The sequence below is a fragment of the Garra rufa genome, chromosome 10 (assembly GCF_049309525.1).
Source record: "Garra rufa chromosome 10, GarRuf1.0, whole genome shotgun sequence".
NCBI lineage: Eukaryota > Metazoa > Chordata > Actinopteri > Cypriniformes > Cyprinidae > Garra > Garra rufa.
In genome coordinates, this window is record NC_133370.1 from 33044181 (window position 1) to 33061680 (window position 17500).

Genomic DNA, 17500 nt, shown 5'->3' on the forward strand with positions numbered 1-17500 from the left:
AGAGATAATTTTGATAGTGCTAAAATAACTTGAAGGCTACAAGACATTTGTGTTAAGCCTATCAAATGGACGAGTATTTTCAAATGAATGTCTCTCTTCCTCTCTCTCTGTCTCTTTTGGTCTCTATCCAGACACACACTCACTGATAACGTCATCAATTGCTGCGCTCCAATTGGTTCTTCATTAGATGGGTGTCATAAGAGCAGTCACACTGGAGAAATGTGGCCCACATATTTTGACATTACCAGAACACAGCAAGAGAAGATTCATCCCTAAAGCAATTAATTGGTCATTATTAAGCATGTCACATTAAGACTGCAGATTCTGCATTACAGCTTGTTTATACAAACTGCAAATTTTCTCAGTAAGCAAAAAACATGGCAAAAATATCTGAATGTGTCAAGCACATAAAGAAATTTAAGAATGCATACATTATAAAAATAATTTTTATTCTTATTTTATATTATTATATTATTATTCCTATTATTTGCATTTGTTTTCCAATAAAAGGATGCATTACCTTGAGAAGCAAAACTGTGTAATTGTCAAGTGCCTCATTAAATTTGGTAATATTTATGAATGAAATCACAGAGAAATATTTTGCCAATAGGTTAAGAAAAATATATTTTACTCTTTAACCATTTTTTTGTTTAACCTTGGTCTTGTTAGCACAATGCTCTACCAGCTGAGCTTCAAGAATATAGTTCTATCATAATAAATCTCAGAAGATTTTAGAGTTGTAATGGATATGACAACGTTAATGTACAGTATTTGGTCTTGGCAAAATAGATCTGCTACGCTGCTGCTGCTAAATTGCCGCCGTTGTTGGTTATTGCTGTTGTTGTAGATTATTGCTGCTGTTACTGCTGCAAAGCAAGAACAGGAACTTGCTACTGCCAATACATACGCCAGTACGGTGCTGCCTGTGTGTATATAAAGGTGATATATCATAAAAATCTGACTTTTTCCGCGTTTAAGTGCTATAATTGGGTCCCCGGTGCATCTACCTTGTGAAAAAACGAGCCTTTCATATTTTACTCACTTTGTGACATAGAAAGGGTATCTTATTATAATATTACCGCCCCTTAATCTGCATGTTTTTTCCCCATGGTGCCGCCATTGTGTTTTCGCAAACGACAGCGGTGTACCAGTTCTAACGCCATTGCAAAAGTTCGAGCAAAGCATGCTAACTGTTCTGTCTTTGGCTGCACTGATGAGCCTCAAAGAAGACGAAAGACCCTTGGATTTATTTATTTACTGTATAAAACGCTGCTGCCACACAGATCTAATATAGACATGTGACTTCTTTCGCAGCTACAAGCTGTAAAAGCACAGTCCTATTCTGGAAAAGGGGGCAGGGAGAAGCAGCTCAGTTGCATTTAAAGAGACAATGCACGCAAACATCATGTTTCTGCTTCCACTCAAAATAGGCATTTTCAAATGGATATAACATGAACAGGCACATTCTGGGGACACCTGAGCAAAGAGGGGAATAATAGGTCTCATTTAAGACATACTTTGTGCTGCTGCACAAATTGCATATATAATAACCTATAACAGATCTATACAGGTGGAGCTGGGGAAGGTGGAGGGTTTCAGAGGAACTCTGAAAGCGCACTGTAAAATGCTCTAGTGAATTCTAACCAGCCATTTAAATGTAAAGCAGTAAGCTCACTGGCTGCGTATGTAAAATGAACCAATCATCTTGTGCCAAGTAGTTTAATGGCTGTGAATATCATTAGTTTGTGTTAACAACCCATTAGCCATCAGTTTCATGACAGAATTTTTCACAAAAACTCTGATAAGAGCAAAAAGAAATTGTCATGAAAATGACATAAATAGAAAGTTTTCTGTCATGTGTACATGAAAAAAACTGTTATATTAAGGCCAGTGTACATTAATGTTAGAAGTATGGTGTCAGGAAGATTTTTTAAATATATTTTTAAAAAGAAGTCTGCATTTATTTATTTAATTAATTAAAAATAAACTAAAAACGGTAATATTGGCAGGTATACTTTTGTTATAGCAACTCTATTCCTAAATAGAACTTTATTTTAATATATATTGTGACGAGTCTCTCTGGGCTCATCAGCGTCGCCCTGGCAACCAACGCAGCACACCTGCACGTCCTCATCATGGGCTGATCGGTCCCAGCTGCCGGTGATCATCAAGTGGCTTTAAAAGCCACCACCAAGCACACTTCGACAGACAACTGTCTCAATGCTGATCGTACTGGTTCTAATCCTTTGTCTCTTATCTCTCAGAAGGCAGCGAGCGACCGACAGCCCGTTTGAGCACGCCTGGACACCCACCTTCACGAGCACGAGGACAACACAGGAGCACCAGCCACGAGAGCACCACGAACTTTAATTCCCCCTTCACTTCAACACGTACTTCTTTTTAATAAAATCCACCCTCCGGGGCTTTTGCTCACTATCCACCTTGTTGTGTGTTTTCTCCCCCATGACATCTGGTGGAGAATGCGGGCATTGCAGGAGAAATCACACACAAGTGTTGGCACTGCACCGCATTAATTTGTTTTTTTTCTTTCTGTTCACCCCCTCAGCATCGATCGGCGCCCTCTCTCCCCTTGGAAAATGGACGAGCTGCTGCAACGCCTCACAGAAGTAAGCACCCGCCAGCAGCAAATTGTGGAACATCTGGCCACTCGGCAGGGCAGAGCTGAAGAAGAACTCGCTGCCCTTCGTGCCAAAGCTGCCCAGCCAGTTCCACTACCTGACCCCCGGATGCGGGCTGCTCGGCTTTTACCCAAGATGACGGCTCACGACGATGTTGAAGCATTCTTACAAATGTTTGAAACTACAGCCAACCGAGAAGGATGGCCGCTTGAAGATTGGGCTTCGGCGCTGGCACCCCTTCTCACTGGTGACGCTCAGCGGGCGTATTTCTCTCTTCCCCCTGTGATCGCGGAGAACTACGCGGAAGTGAAGCGCGAAATCCTCGCCAGGCTTGGTCTGTCCCCCATCTGTGCGGCGCAACAGTTCCACGAGTGGGAATTTAAAGCCCGGGTGCCAGCCCGAGCCCAAGCCACCGAACTCGCCCGCCTAGCTCAACATTGGCTGATGGATGGAGACCCCGACGCAGCTCAGGTAGTGGAACGAGTGGTCGTCGATCGCCTCCTCCGCGCCCTGCCTCGGTCTCATCGTCAGGCGGTGGGGATGAGGAACCCCGCCACCGTCCTCGCCCTTGTGGAGGCGATCGAGCTGGCGGATGCTGTCCACCATCGGGAGGCTGGGGAGAGAGCGCCGCCGTTTCCCTGGAGGGTGGTCCAGGAGCGACGCACGCCGGAGGGCACCTCGCACGCAGTTGGCAGACCGACGGTTCCCTCTCCAATGGACGAGCCCATGCCAACCACTGACCCCACGACACCTCCGCGGGCATGGCTGGCGGGCTGCATCGTCCATCAGCGCGTCCCACCTGCGGCTCCAGAGGCGGACGTGAAACTAAACGGCAAGCCCATCCGGGCGCTTCTGGACTCGGGCAGTGCGGTCACCCTCGTCCAGGCCCAGCTGTGTCAAAAGAGTTACCTACCGATCACGTGTGTGCACGGGGACACCCAACAAGTTCCAGCTCGCCGCGTGAACATCACCGCCGCCTGTGGCACCTGGTCTGTGGAGGCTGGATTAGTGAAAAATTTACCAGTCCCCCTACTGCTTGGAAGAGATTGGCCGGGGTTTGACCACCTGCTCGCCGCCGCCGCTCAGCCTGCCAGCCCGGAAGGGAACCGTCGCCGCCGCAGCCGGCCAAGAGGACCCCGCCGCCGGCCAGCGCTGCTAGCTTCGGACAGCGGGAGAGATGGTGAGTCCCCCTTCCAAAACGCTAACCTCTTCTATGATGTGTTCCAGCAGGCCAGCCAGGGGGGCTCTTTTGCCAGAGAACAGCGGGAGGACGATCGTTTAAAACATTGTTGGAACCAAGTCAGAGCCATCGACGGTAACGACGTCCTCCCACGGCCCCATCCTCTCCCGCACTTCATCGTCCGAAGCGGTCTGCTGTACTGCGTTGCCCAGCGACGGGGGGAGGAGAAGGAGCTTTTGGTTGTACCGCGGACGAAGACGGAGACCATCCTGGAGTTGGCCCACTCCCATCCGATGGCAGGTCACCTGGGGGCAGCGAATACCATCCAGCGGATCCGGGACCGCTTCCATTGGCCGGGCCTGGAGGCCGATGTGAAGGGGTTCTGTAGAGCCTGCCCGACCTGCCAGCGCACGGCACCCAGGACTCCTCCCCCCAGCCCGCTGATTCCTTTACCCATCATCGAGGTGCCCTTCGATCGTAGGGCCGTTGCCTAAGTCTGCCCGAGGACACGAACACATCCTCGTCATCGTGGATTACGCCACCCGGTATCCGGAAGCAGTCCCCCTGAGGAAAGCCACAGCGAAAGCCATCGCCCAGGAACTGTTTCTGTTGGCCAGCCGGGTGGGCATACCGACCGAGATCCTGACTGACCAGGGAACACCGTTCATGTCCCGGCTAATGGCTGACCTCTGCAGGCTGCTGCGGGTGAAACAGTTGAGGACAACCGTCTACCATCCGCAGACCGACGGACTCGTTGAGCGCTTTAATCAAACTCTGAAGCAAATGCTCCGAAGGGTGGCAGCCGAAGACAAGCGGGATTGGGACCTCATGATCCCCTACGTCCTCTTTGGCATCCGTGAGGTCCCCCAAGCCTCAACTGGTTTCACCCCCTTTGAGCTCCTGTTCGGCCGCCAGCCACGGGGGCTGCTGGATGTCGCTCGGGAAGCTTGGGAGCAGCGGCCTGCCCCCCACCGCACGGTCATCGAACACGTCAAACAGATGAGGGAACGGATTGACCGTGTCATGCCATTAGTCCGGGAGCATCTCAGCAAGGCACAACAGGCCCAACAACGCCACTACGATCGGGCAACCCAACTACGGGAGTTCCAGCCGGGAGACAGGGTGATGGTCTTGGTCCCCACCTCCGCTTGTAAATTCCTGGCAACCTGGCAAGGCCCATACACAGTGGTGGAGAAGGTTGGACCAGTTACATACCGAATACGCCAACCTGGACGGAGACAAGCAGAGCAATTATATCATATCAACTTACTGAAGAAATGGCAAGGGACCCGGGACCAGCTCGCTGCCCTCAGTCTCACCGATCCCGTGGTTGTCGACATGGATCCCCATCTGTCGGCTGCCCAGAAGACCGAGCTGCAGCACCTGGTCAGTCAGTTCCAGGATGTGTTCTCCTCCAGGCCCGGGCAGACCAACGTCACCTGCCACGACATCAGGACGCCCCCCGGAGTGATTGTCAGGCAACGGCCCTACCGAGTCTCAGAGGCTCGTCGGCAGGCTATAGAGGATGAGATCCAGGAAATGCTGAAATTGGGGGTAATCGAACCATCGCGCAGCCCATGGTCCAGCCCCATTGTGATGGTACCCAAGCCGGATGGCACCCTCCGCTTCTGCAATGACTTCCGCCGCCTCAACGAAGTCTCCGAATTCGACGGCTATCCCATGCCTCGGGTCGACGAGCTATTGGACCGCCTGGGGAGGGCCTGGTACATTTCCACCCTGGATCTGACCAAGGGATACTGGCAAGTACCACTCACACCCACTGCTAAACCGAAAACTGCTTTTTCTACCCCTATTGGCCACTGGCAGTACCGGACCCTCCCCTTCGGCCTGCACGGAGCGCCTGCCACATTTCAGCGCATGATGGACATCATTCTGAGGCCCCACCAAGCGTACGCGGCGGCCTACTTAGATGACGTCGTCATCCACTCCGAGGCATGGGACGAACATCTGGAACGTCTGCGGAGGGTGCTCTCGGAGCTCCGGCGGGCTGGACTAACCGCCAACCCCCCGCAAATGCCACCTAGCGCTGTCAGAGGCGAAGTACCTGGGCTTCCAGGTCGGCCGTGGGCTCATCCGACCCCAGGATCAGAAGGTGGAGGCGATCCGTTCCGCTCCAAAACCCCAGACGAAGTCCCAGGTACGAGCCTTTTTGGGGTTGGCGGGGTATTATCGCTGTTTTATCCCCAACTTCTCCTCTTTAGCTGCCCCCCTGACAGACCTGACCAGGAAGGGGCAGCCAGAGAAGATCTGTTGGACGACAGCCGCGGAGGAGGCCTTCACCCGGCTCAAGGCGGCCCTCTCCTCGTCGCCGGTGCTCCGCACTCCCGACTTCGGCTGCCCCTTCCTGCTGCAGACGGATGCCTCCGATACCGGACTGGGGGCCGTCCTATCACAGATCCAGGAAGGTGAGGAGCACCCCATAATTTACATCAGCAGGAAGCTGTCCAAGGCAGAGAAGAACTACGCCGCCGTCGAGAAGGAGGCCCTGGCCATCAAGTGGGCAGTCCTGGAGCTGCGCTACTACCTTCTCTGCCGTAAGTTCACCCTGGTGACCGACCATGCCCCCCTACAGTGGATGGCTCGGGCTAAGGACACCAACGCCAGGGTGACCCGCTGGTTCCTCGCACTCCAGGACTTCCACTTTGAAGTGCGACATCGGGCCGGGGCCGCCAATGCTGATGGACTCTCGCGGATGTGGACAGCTTTTGCAGGTCTGTCAGGGGTCATTCCCCACCCACTCCTTATCTCACCCCTACTGTCTACTCTCGTTCCCAGGGCCAGAACGATGCTTAGGGGGGGGGGGATGTGACGAGTCTCTCTGGGCTCATCAGCGTCGCCCTGGCAACCAATTCAGCACACCTGCACGTCCTCATCATGGGCTGATCGGTCCCAGCTGCCGGCGATCATCAAGTGGCTTTAAAAGCCACCACCAAGCACACTTCGACAGACAACTGTCTCAATGCTGATCGTACTGGTTCTAATCCTTTGTCTCTTATCTCTCAGAAGGCAGCGAGCGACCGACAGCCCGTTTGAGCACGCCTGGGCACCCACCTTCACGAGCACGAGGACAACACAGGAGCACCAGCCACAAGAGCACCACGAACTTTAATTCCCCCTTCACTTCAACACGTACTTCTTTTTAAGCTTTCTCCCTATCTCCTCTGTGCATCCGCGTTTGTCACTCTCTCCCCAGAGCTTATGTTACGTCTATGTCATATGCTCGAACGCCTTGTCGTGAACACGCTGCTTTATCGACCAGAAGCTGGAGATTACAGTAATAATAGTAGTTTTATGATGGAAACATAGACTTTTTTGGGATTCAGAAACAGGTGCATCATTCACTACCATTATACAGCTTGGAACAGCCAGGACAATTTTAAATATAACTGTGATTGTATTCGTCTGAAAGCAGGGCTGGACTGGGACAAAAAAAGGGCCCTGGCATTTTTGCTCAGACCGGCCCACCACAATCGGTCGGACACAACCAACAAGTACACCATGATGATTAGGCTAGCCCAGTGTCAGTATGGAAAATGAACCAATGGGCCGCTGTCCCTGCTTTATGGGTCCCTGCGTTGGCCAATTAAAAAAAAATAAAAAATTAATATTATATCGACCAGCCCCCAAGTGCGTCGGCCCACCGGGCATTTGCCCGGTATGCCAGATTACCAGTCCAGCCCTGTCTGAAAGAGAAATGTCAGATACATCTAGAATGGCTCGGAGGTGAGTAAATCATGGGCTAATTTTCATTTTTGGGTGAACTATCCCTTTAACATTAGGTAAGTTCATTAGTTAACATGAACTAAGAATGAACAATACTTCTACAGCATTTATTAATCTTAGTTAATGTTAATCTTGACATTTACTAATGCATTATTAAAATCAGAAGTTGTGTTTGTTAACATTAGTTAACGCACTATGAACTAACATGAACAAATAATGAACGGCTGTATTTTTATTAACTAACACTAACAAAGATGAATAAATAGTGTAATAAATGTATTGTTCATTATTATTTCATGTTAGTTGATACATTAACTAATGTTAACAAATGACACCTTATTGTGAAGTGTTACCATACATTTTTTTGTAGTTTAATTATTAAAATGTAATTTATTCCTGTAATGGTAAAGCTGTATTTTCAGCAGTCACACTGTCACATGATCCTTCACAAATCATGCTAATATGATGATTTGGTGCTTAAGAAACATTTCTGATTATTACCAATGTTAAAAAACAGTTGTGCTGCTGAATATTTCAGGAATCTGTGATTAATAGAAAATTCAAAAGAATTGCAATTATTTGAAATGCATTCTTTAGTAATATTATGTCTTTACGGTAAATAAAATTATCAATTTCTTTCAAAAAAAAAATAAAAAACTTACTGAACTTCAAAGTTGTGAAAGGTAGTGTAAATACAGCTCTAAATTTAGCTTGTAGTGAGAACAAGGTGGAAACTTTTCTCAAGATCTTTCCATAAATTAAAATCTACCTCAGCTCTTGCCTTTAAAAATCTAATTTTCCATATGATCGTGATAGGGTGTTATCAAGCCTTTTTGTGCAAATTCTTTCCCCTAGTCGGGGCATTGATGTCACATCTCTACAAGCAATCTTATTAAGATATTGCACAAGTTTTAGCTCCTCCATGTCAGACCTTCTTCAATATATATAATTGAAAAAGTAAGGAAAAGGATGGATTGGATTAGTATTTAACAGAGCCAGACGACACATGAAAACAACCTCTGTCAGCACCCACAGCTGTTTCCCAAAACATCCTTTCTAAGAAAAAAAGGAATCAAGCCATTGATCCCATTACACTAATGACTCCTCTGCAATCCAGTGCACCTGGTGTGGGCCGATTTGACATTGAGCCAGAATGAAGAATATTAAAGAATTGTGTAATATCTTTACCTGAGGTGTTGTATTAAATTATAGTGGTTCAGGGCCAAATGGTGTTTCAGATGCTTGGATGGAGATCATGCGACTAAAAGCTGATGTGAGATTAAACTGCCTTCTTTAATCCATTTTGCAATCAGGTAGACATGGCTGTCATTAAAGCTGTTGCCTTGCCTGCTTAAGGTTATTCATCGCTTCATTTGAGAAAAAAACTAAAAACTAAATGGGGTAGTCAAATCATCTCGGTGAGTGATGAATAGCCTATCTATTCTGCATATCCAAGAGCATATGAACACTGCTGATCAATTTACGTGCATGCATGACCAAACTGCAGGCAGTACCACTGGCTGTTAGACACTTCCCACCACAACCTCTCCATTGCCCAGGGTTTGTGGGTAAAGTGTGAGGTCATTAACATCTTCCTGCTTTAGTGACAGCATTGTAAAGATCCCCTAGTGGTGCTAAAAGCGTAATCACATGTCTGTGACTGCTTGCACCATGCTGGAGACGTGTGGGGAGGCTGATGTCACACCGTAGGACTTGTATCCTCTGCACATCTACAGTCTTTGAGCTCACCGGTGGCCAAAAACCTACTCCCCTTGATGGAGGACATTGGAAAGCTGCATAAAACATCTGTTCTTGTACAGCCTCAATTCTGAAAGGTCAAAACAAAGGGTCATATATCTTCGCTGCTAAATCTGAGGCGGCGTTTAAAGGGATAGTTCATACAAAAAAAGAAACGTGCCATTTACTCACATACTTGTCATTCCAAACAATTTCATTACACAAAATACAAAAGGAGATGTTACTCAAGCCTCACAATAAAAATAATCAGCTCCACTTTATATTAGGTGGCCTTATGTACACTGAAATTAATTATTTGATACACTCATGTACTTTTTGTGACATTGTACTTTATTTAAAAAATACCTGCATGTAATTACATCTATAACTAGTTTCTGTAATTACATTTATAGTTACACTATTGACCCATCCCTTACACCTTAAGCCAGACACACACTATGCAATTTTGGCCATGATTTGGCCATCTGAGACAAATTTGGATAAACCTAAAAGATTCCTAATGGCTGTTGTGATCAAATTTGACCTCCAACGAAATTCTGGTAGTGTCAGAAGATTTGGTGCATAGTCCTGCAGTGTGACTTCTCCTACGACAAACAGCAAACTGTCTCCATTTTTCAAGACAAGCCATGATCTTCTAACCGCATAAAACAGCACCAATTGTAAAGGACTATTAAAAAATCGCCCGGCTTTAAAGGGTTAGTTCACCCAAAAATAAAAATTAGCCCACAATTTACTCACCCTCAAGGCATCGTAGATGTATATGACTTTCTTCTTTCAGTCAAATCCAATCAGAATTATATTAAAAATTGTCCTAGCTCTTCAAGCTTTATAATGGAAGTGGGTGGGTGTTTCTGTTCAACAGTCCAAATGAAGTCAAATAAAGTGCATCCATCCATAATAAAAAGTGCTCTGCATGGCTTCTGGTGAATAAAGGCCTCCTGTAGCGAACTGACGTGTTTTTGTAAGAAAAATGTCCATATTTATAATGTAATAATCTTTTTTCATATGCACAACGCATATGTCCTACGTCATTCACCCGGAGCGGCTTCCGTGCGTCAGTTAGCGCAAGCTAGAGAAAAGTGATTATTACTTTTTAAGTATGGATATTTTTCTTACAAAAACAACAAATCGATTTGCTACAGGAGGCCTTTTTTCGCCCCTCGGAGCTGTGTGGAGCACTTTTTATTAAGGATGGATGCACTTTATTTGACTTTGTGAACTGTTGAACAAAAACATCCGCCCACTGCCATTATAAAGCTTGAAAGAGCAGGACAATTTCTAATATAACTCTGATTGAATTTGACTGAAATAAGAAAGTCATATACACCTAGGATGCCTTGAGGGTGAGTAAATCATGGACTAATTTTCATTTTTGGGTGAACTACCTCTTTAAACCTACCCAAACCACCAAAGCTGTTTCTAACCTTACCCGTATCCCACTGTAATAGCAGCAATAGTGTTTTGCAATACAATATGAACACAGTAAGTACATTTGTACTTATTTTTGATGTAAGTAGATAGTAGTTAAGGCTTAGTTAAAGGGATAGTTCGGCCAAAAATGAAAATTTGATGTTTATCTGCTTACCCCCAGGGCATCCAAGATGTAGGTGACTTTGTTTCCTCAGCAGAACACAAACAAAGATTTTTAACGAAAACCGGTGCAGTCTCTCAGCCAAATAATGTGAGTGGATGGGCACCAAACCTTTAAAAGTAAACAAAAACATGCACAGACAAATCCAAATTACACCCTGCGGCTCGTGACGATACATTGATGTCCTAACACACGAAACGATCGTTTTTTGCAAGAAACTGAACAGTATTTATATAATTTTTTACCTTTGATACACAGCCACGTCCATCTGTCATGAGCACGAGTTTAGCATCAGGCACGTTACATGTGAACGCGCTCTGGCGTAGTATACACAAATGCCGGAAGCGATCTGTCGCATGTATACAACACTCATTGTGTACACAGTTTGTGGGTATAGCGGCTATTCAAAATGGTAATTACTTTCGCTTATCCTAATTGTTCAAACCGATTCAAAGCTAAAAGATTACGTTTGCTTGCGCAAACTCATCCGGGACTTTTCACTGATTTCCCCTTACGCTGTTTGCGTATTCTACGCTAGAGCGCGTTTACATGTAACAAGCCGGATGAAAAGCTCATGCTCAGGACAGATGGACGTGGCTGTGTATCAAAGGTAAAAAATGATATAAATACTGTTCAGTTTGTCGCAAAAACCAACCGTTTCGTGTCTTAGGACATCAATGTATCGTCACGAGCCGCAGGGTGTAATTTGGATTTGTCTGTGCATGTTTTTGTTTACTTTTAAAGGTCTGTTGCCCATCCACTTCCATTATTTGGCTGGCAGACTGCACCGGTTTTCGTTAAAAATCTTTGTTTGTGTTCTACTGAAGAAACAAAGTCACCTACATCTTGGATGCCCTGGGGGTAAGCAGATAAACATCAAGTTTTCATTTTTGGGTGAACTATCCCTTTAAGGAGTTAAGTTTATCATTTCAAGTTGCGTTTTTCAAACTTTCTGTATTATAAATTTGTTTTGCTTTTAATGAAATATCTATTTTAAATGTACACTATGTAACTGTGTATTCTCTATTGACATTTGTGACACTGACATCTGAAATTGAAAACTGCAATTTGCAGTTTGCAAAAAAAGAACTTTTTTTATTCCAAGGCTGCATTTATTTGGTCAAAACACTAAAAACAGTAATATTTTGAAATATTATTACAATTTAAAATATGTGCTTTTTGAATAGTTATCATTTTCTATTTGAATATATTTAAAGGGTTCCTATTATGCTCTTTTACATAATCTTTATTTTGTTTTGGGGTGCACTAGAACTAGGCAAATCCCCCACCTCGTCCCTCCCCACCCGCCAATGATTCGAATTTCCGTAGATGGGATTTATTTGAATGATATTCTAATGGACCATGTTGTGACATTATAGCATCCGGAAAACAAACGCTGTAGTCCAAAGGAGCCGTTCGTTGTAGTTTTTGAAAAGGGATTTTTTTTTTAAAACAAAATATCTCCCTTTTTGAGTGGACTCTGAGATTTGTAACTTTGTAGATGTTTTTTATGCCCAAACATACACACCACACACTGACTAAAATTCAAAAAGTGAAAAAGCATAAAAGAACCCTCTCAAAAGTAATTTATTGGTGTGATGGCAAAACTGAATTTTCAGCATCCATTACTTCAGTCTTCAGTGTCACATGATCTTTCAGAAATCCTACTAATATACTGATTAGGTGCTCAAAATTTTTTTTTTTTTTTGATGAACGGACAGTTCATAAGAGCAACATTTACTTATAATTGTAATGTTTTGTACCATTACTGTGTAAATTAATTTCTTTAAAAATTAATTTTATGTGCTTTTTGTCCAATTTATCCACTTTGCAGTCACTAAACTCTTTCTTTGCACTGAAAAAGACTACTTCACAAAAGAAAAAAAAATGACATGAGGGCGAGTAAATAATGCTAAAATGTATTTTTCATCACTTGTCATTTTTGGGTGCACTATTCCTTTAATTGCCTGTGCTCTTCTAGTCCTGACCAATGTCATCTCTGACTCAACCAGTTTCACCAGCACATTCAATACCCATTTTACTCAATCCAGCTTTTAGCAGTACCATCAATTTATCCATCCTCTCCGACAAGTAAACAGCCACTCGTGCGATTTTCCATGGGAATACAGCGCACCTGCTTTCTGCCACTGTTTGCCTCCAGACTGACACCTGTCTGTAATCTCTACCCAGCTCTTATCCGGCTCTCATATGTAAACCCCTGCTAGGGCTGCGGCATTTCAGCTGGAGATGGTGGATGGATTTTTGATGGATTGAATGCTGCCAATGATCAGACAGGGTGATAGCAGAGACTCTTCACCAGTCCATGCAGTCAGGGCACAGTAACACAGAGGAATGATGTGTGCTAAAGCTAGGAGGAAACTGTCCCCAGGCGTGCTATTTTTGCTGAAAGCTTGAGGGAAACGCATCTGACCTGGCTCTCCTAAGGAAGCAGAAATGTAAGCATCATGGTTTTTTCTTTTTTTCCCCAAACAATATAGAAAAATCTTCTAAAGGTACTGTACCAGTGCAGATGAGAATGTTTTAAGAGAAAGAGATTCTTTGAACAGAGCGGGGGAAAAATTGCAAATGGTGTGGGTATGTGCAATCGAGAGCTGCAAGATACAAAAGGCCACTGAAGAGCAGACTCACTGCACTTGTGATGCCCTTACCTGCAAGACCATTTAAAAGGGTCCTTTGAGAAGATTATATCGCCAGTGCAATCACACTGAGCAAGACCAGATTTCTTAAAACTGACAGTACTGAGTGGCATATTTGAGCATTTAGACTCTAGACTCTAGAAAATGTGAGTCACAAAAGCATAAGCATTGGAGTATCCCTTGAGAAATTCAATTAATAGACAACAGAATACAGAGCTTGTGCACATACTGAAAGAAAAACAAACATGGCATGGAAAAGCACACAACACAGACTAATCCTGCTTTGGCCAAATTTGTCCAGACAGACTCGTGTCTGGCAGCGCAGCGAAGCCCATCGTGAGGACAGTAAATGATAAAGACATCAATCAGAACAAGGCCCAACCCCTGGTCAAAGGGAAAGGTGTTGAGAGAGGGAATGAAACCGTGAGTCTCCAGCCACCATTTTGTATAGCGCTGTATTGATCCTCTCTCCGTTAAGGAATGGATGGCCGGAAAAAAATGTCCCAGTTTCATTCATCACACACATAGACACTGTGGAACACATCGTCTGGCACTGCAGGGAGAAAGGCTGCTCAGAAATAGCCTGAACTCAAAAAGACAAGATACAAATGCAACACATGGATCCGAGTGCGGCCACTTCACGCCTACCTTCATTATGCAAACGCATTTGTCATAACAGTGCAAAAAAACTTGCTCAGATAGATGGATGTTAGTGGGAGGGGTGAAGCTGGGGATTTTGGCGCAGAACGAAGAGACTGTGCCCCATAACGACCGTTTGAACGTGTCCTTCTCCAGTTCTCCTTCTCTTCATATCTGCCTGAATATAGAGATATCCCTGTCAAGTGCTCCAGGGTACAGCTGTCAATCACCATGTGACAGAAATGGGGGGAAACTGGTGCATGAGTCAATTAATATTCAGAGTGGATCCACATTTAGTCCACAAGTGCAAGAGCAGGAGTAGGAGGGGCACTGAAGGGATGAAACAGGGATGAAGGGGGGACTTTGATGATGCCCTTAAACTTGAAATGTGGATGAACTCATAATGCAAATGATGCCATTAGTTATGCCTCAAATGTTATTGAGTTGAATTACCTCCTATATCAACATACAAATGACTTAATTAGCTGTAAACTGCATAGAAGTTTGTTACAAATGCCAAGCAACACACAAATGAAATATCAACAGACTTTTACACTCCTGGCCTTTGGCCTGTAATAATTAGGCTATATTACATTCTCGCCATTCAAACGGACGTATTATCGTCTAACTAAGCAATTCAATGGGCGATTTCATTCAGAACTAAAATAAACCCACAGCTCAATCCTACTTTAACGCACCTCTGCGGATAAAACAGCTGGTTTCGCGATACAATAAGCGAATCACGCTGACCAGCAGTACTCACCAGAGTTTGCTGGTACTGAAGCACACGCTGAGGGGCTCGGTCTCGCGCCATAACCGTGAATACAGCGGGAATTAAATATTTAAACGCTATACGATATTCCCAAAAGCCACAAGACCACCGGGATGTAATTCAAGAAGCAGCAGGAACTGAGTAACAGGTCCTTCTCCGCGGAAAACAGCCCAGCAGCCCATCCAGCTGTCGAATGAACTCTTCCCTCTTCCTGAGCGCGCACTGCAATATATGCCATAACGCGCTGAAAATCCGCTTTGTGTGGGAAGACAGAGGTTACTACACTTCATACCTGTTGACTCGATTGTCAAAAATCAATAGATGTATTTTCTACCGCTGTGTGAGTAATCGCTATTTTGCACTACCCTGAACTCAAGCACTTAACGCGTAGATTACGCATAGCCTACCACGCTGTTTTATGACTAAGTTTTAATGACCCGAGGCAGGAACAGATATGAGATATGTTTCCAGTTGATCATACAAAGATTTGCTATTTACAATGAGAGAGAACCCTAAAGGGTTCTAGAGCTGAAATATTTTCAATTGAAACAGGAATGCACCTGTTGCCCTTCTAAACAGACTGATATGTGACCCTGGACCACAAAAACAGTCATAAGGGTGCATTTTTTTGAAATTGAGAATTATACATCATTTAAAAGATTCATAAGTAAGCTTTCCATTGATGTATGGTTTGTTAAGATAGGATCACCTTTAAAGTTGTCCAAATGTAGTTCTTAGCTATGCATATTATGCATACTAATCAAAAATTAAGTTTTGATATATTCACGGTAGGAAAATTTACAAAATACCTTCATGGAACATGATCTTTACTTAATATCCTAATGATTTTGGCAAGAAAATATATTTTGTGGTTCAGGGTCACATGACACAGAACATCCCCACTTTCAAAACCCTCTGGAGAGCCAGTGCGCAATTCATTGCACTGCTCATTAATATTATTTATGCTTACAGTAAATACTAAATACTAAATATAGATGCAACTTGAAATGCATAGGCCCACGAGCACCAACAGCTCAAAGGCTCCAAGGGATGGAAGGCAGAATTCCTTGGAGAGAGTGAAAGAAACCAATAGGTTGTTAAACAGATTTCCATACAGAGACAGAGACTGGTAGGCTGCTTTTGGGCTCAGTAACAGGTCTACTGCCAGCTCAGGGAACAGCAGGGGCACAGGCTGGGATGAAATATGAATGTATCACTGTGAATTCTGACAGTTTTCTTGCAACACTGCAGTGTTTTTGTGTATACGTGTTCAAGCTTGCTTTATCTCCTCTATGCATGCTCATGCATACAGACTTAACTCAAATACCATGTATTTGCTTATAGAAACAACATGTCTTTGTGTTTGTAGCTGTCATCAAAGAGATCACTGCAAAGTACACTGTCATGGTAATCTACCTCTATCGCTTATGCCACTGGTTAACAGTTCTTCACAGACACTTCACCTTAAAGAGACAGTCCACACAAAAATTACAATTCTGTTATTGTTTAATTAGTGTAACTTCATTCCAAATTTGATAAAAGTTTACAATGGTTTAAACAACAATGAAACTCTGTAGGGTCCAATGTTGTTTAAACCACATCTTGAACATAATATCTTTTTCAGATTGGTAGTAAATAATCAGACCTTGTTTATATGTCTTAATACATCAGACTCCACTGCGCAAACTAATATTTGTGCACAAAGGCTACACACGTCACATGGTATGGACAGGTGAGCATTCCTACCCGTTGCGCATTCCTTTGAATTGGGTGTTCCAACGCCCTCAGCGCTAACACACTGACCCAATTCGATGCACCTTCCACAAAAACTTTTTGTAATGTTCTTTTAATGAATTGTGGAAGCCCGAAAGAGTTCAAAAGAACATCTTGTTCATTGACTATTTTAAATATGGGTCTGGGTGAGAAAATGAGCCGTCGATCCGTAGTGGGGGTGTGAAACATGGGTCGATATTAGATTACATACAAGTACATTACCATCCCAGACAGGGAATAAGACCCACTGTGCATTGAACTCAATAGCATGTGGCTGTCTTCTGCTCAATACTAGTTTCCAACAAAATGATTTTAGCTTATTCAAAATTCTATGTGTGAGTGTAAATACATTCAAATAGGAAATACACTGTATTTTGTCATCTGTAATTCAGAAAAATAATGTAAAAGTACTATAAAAAAATGAATTTATTAACTGAACATTACGTTATTTGCATATAAATAAAAATATAGAAAAAAACAATATGCAAAAACAAATTCTACAAGTAAAACATGTTAAGATTTGCAATTTTGCAGTAAAATATTACTGGAATTACATTTTTATTTTTTGAGGAAGGAGAGTTCAGAATTCTCTCCATGATCAATCAAATTTTCTTAGAATGTATTAAAAGAAGTTTGTTTCTTCTTATTTTTTCTAACAGTTATGTGCACTGAGATAGCATTTTTGTTAGTTAATGTATACTACATTATTAGTGTCATGTGAGTTACCCTGATGGTGTTTTGTCTTTG

At 44.0% G+C, this 17500-nt stretch overlaps 1 protein-coding gene across 1 annotated transcript in view; it reads right to left on the minus strand.

Moving 5' to 3' along the window:
• Nucleotides 1-17500, minus strand: part of clcn2a (chloride channel, voltage-sensitive 2a) — a 98782-nt gene that overhangs the window by 79946 nt on the left and 1336 nt on the right. The window lies entirely within an intron of this gene.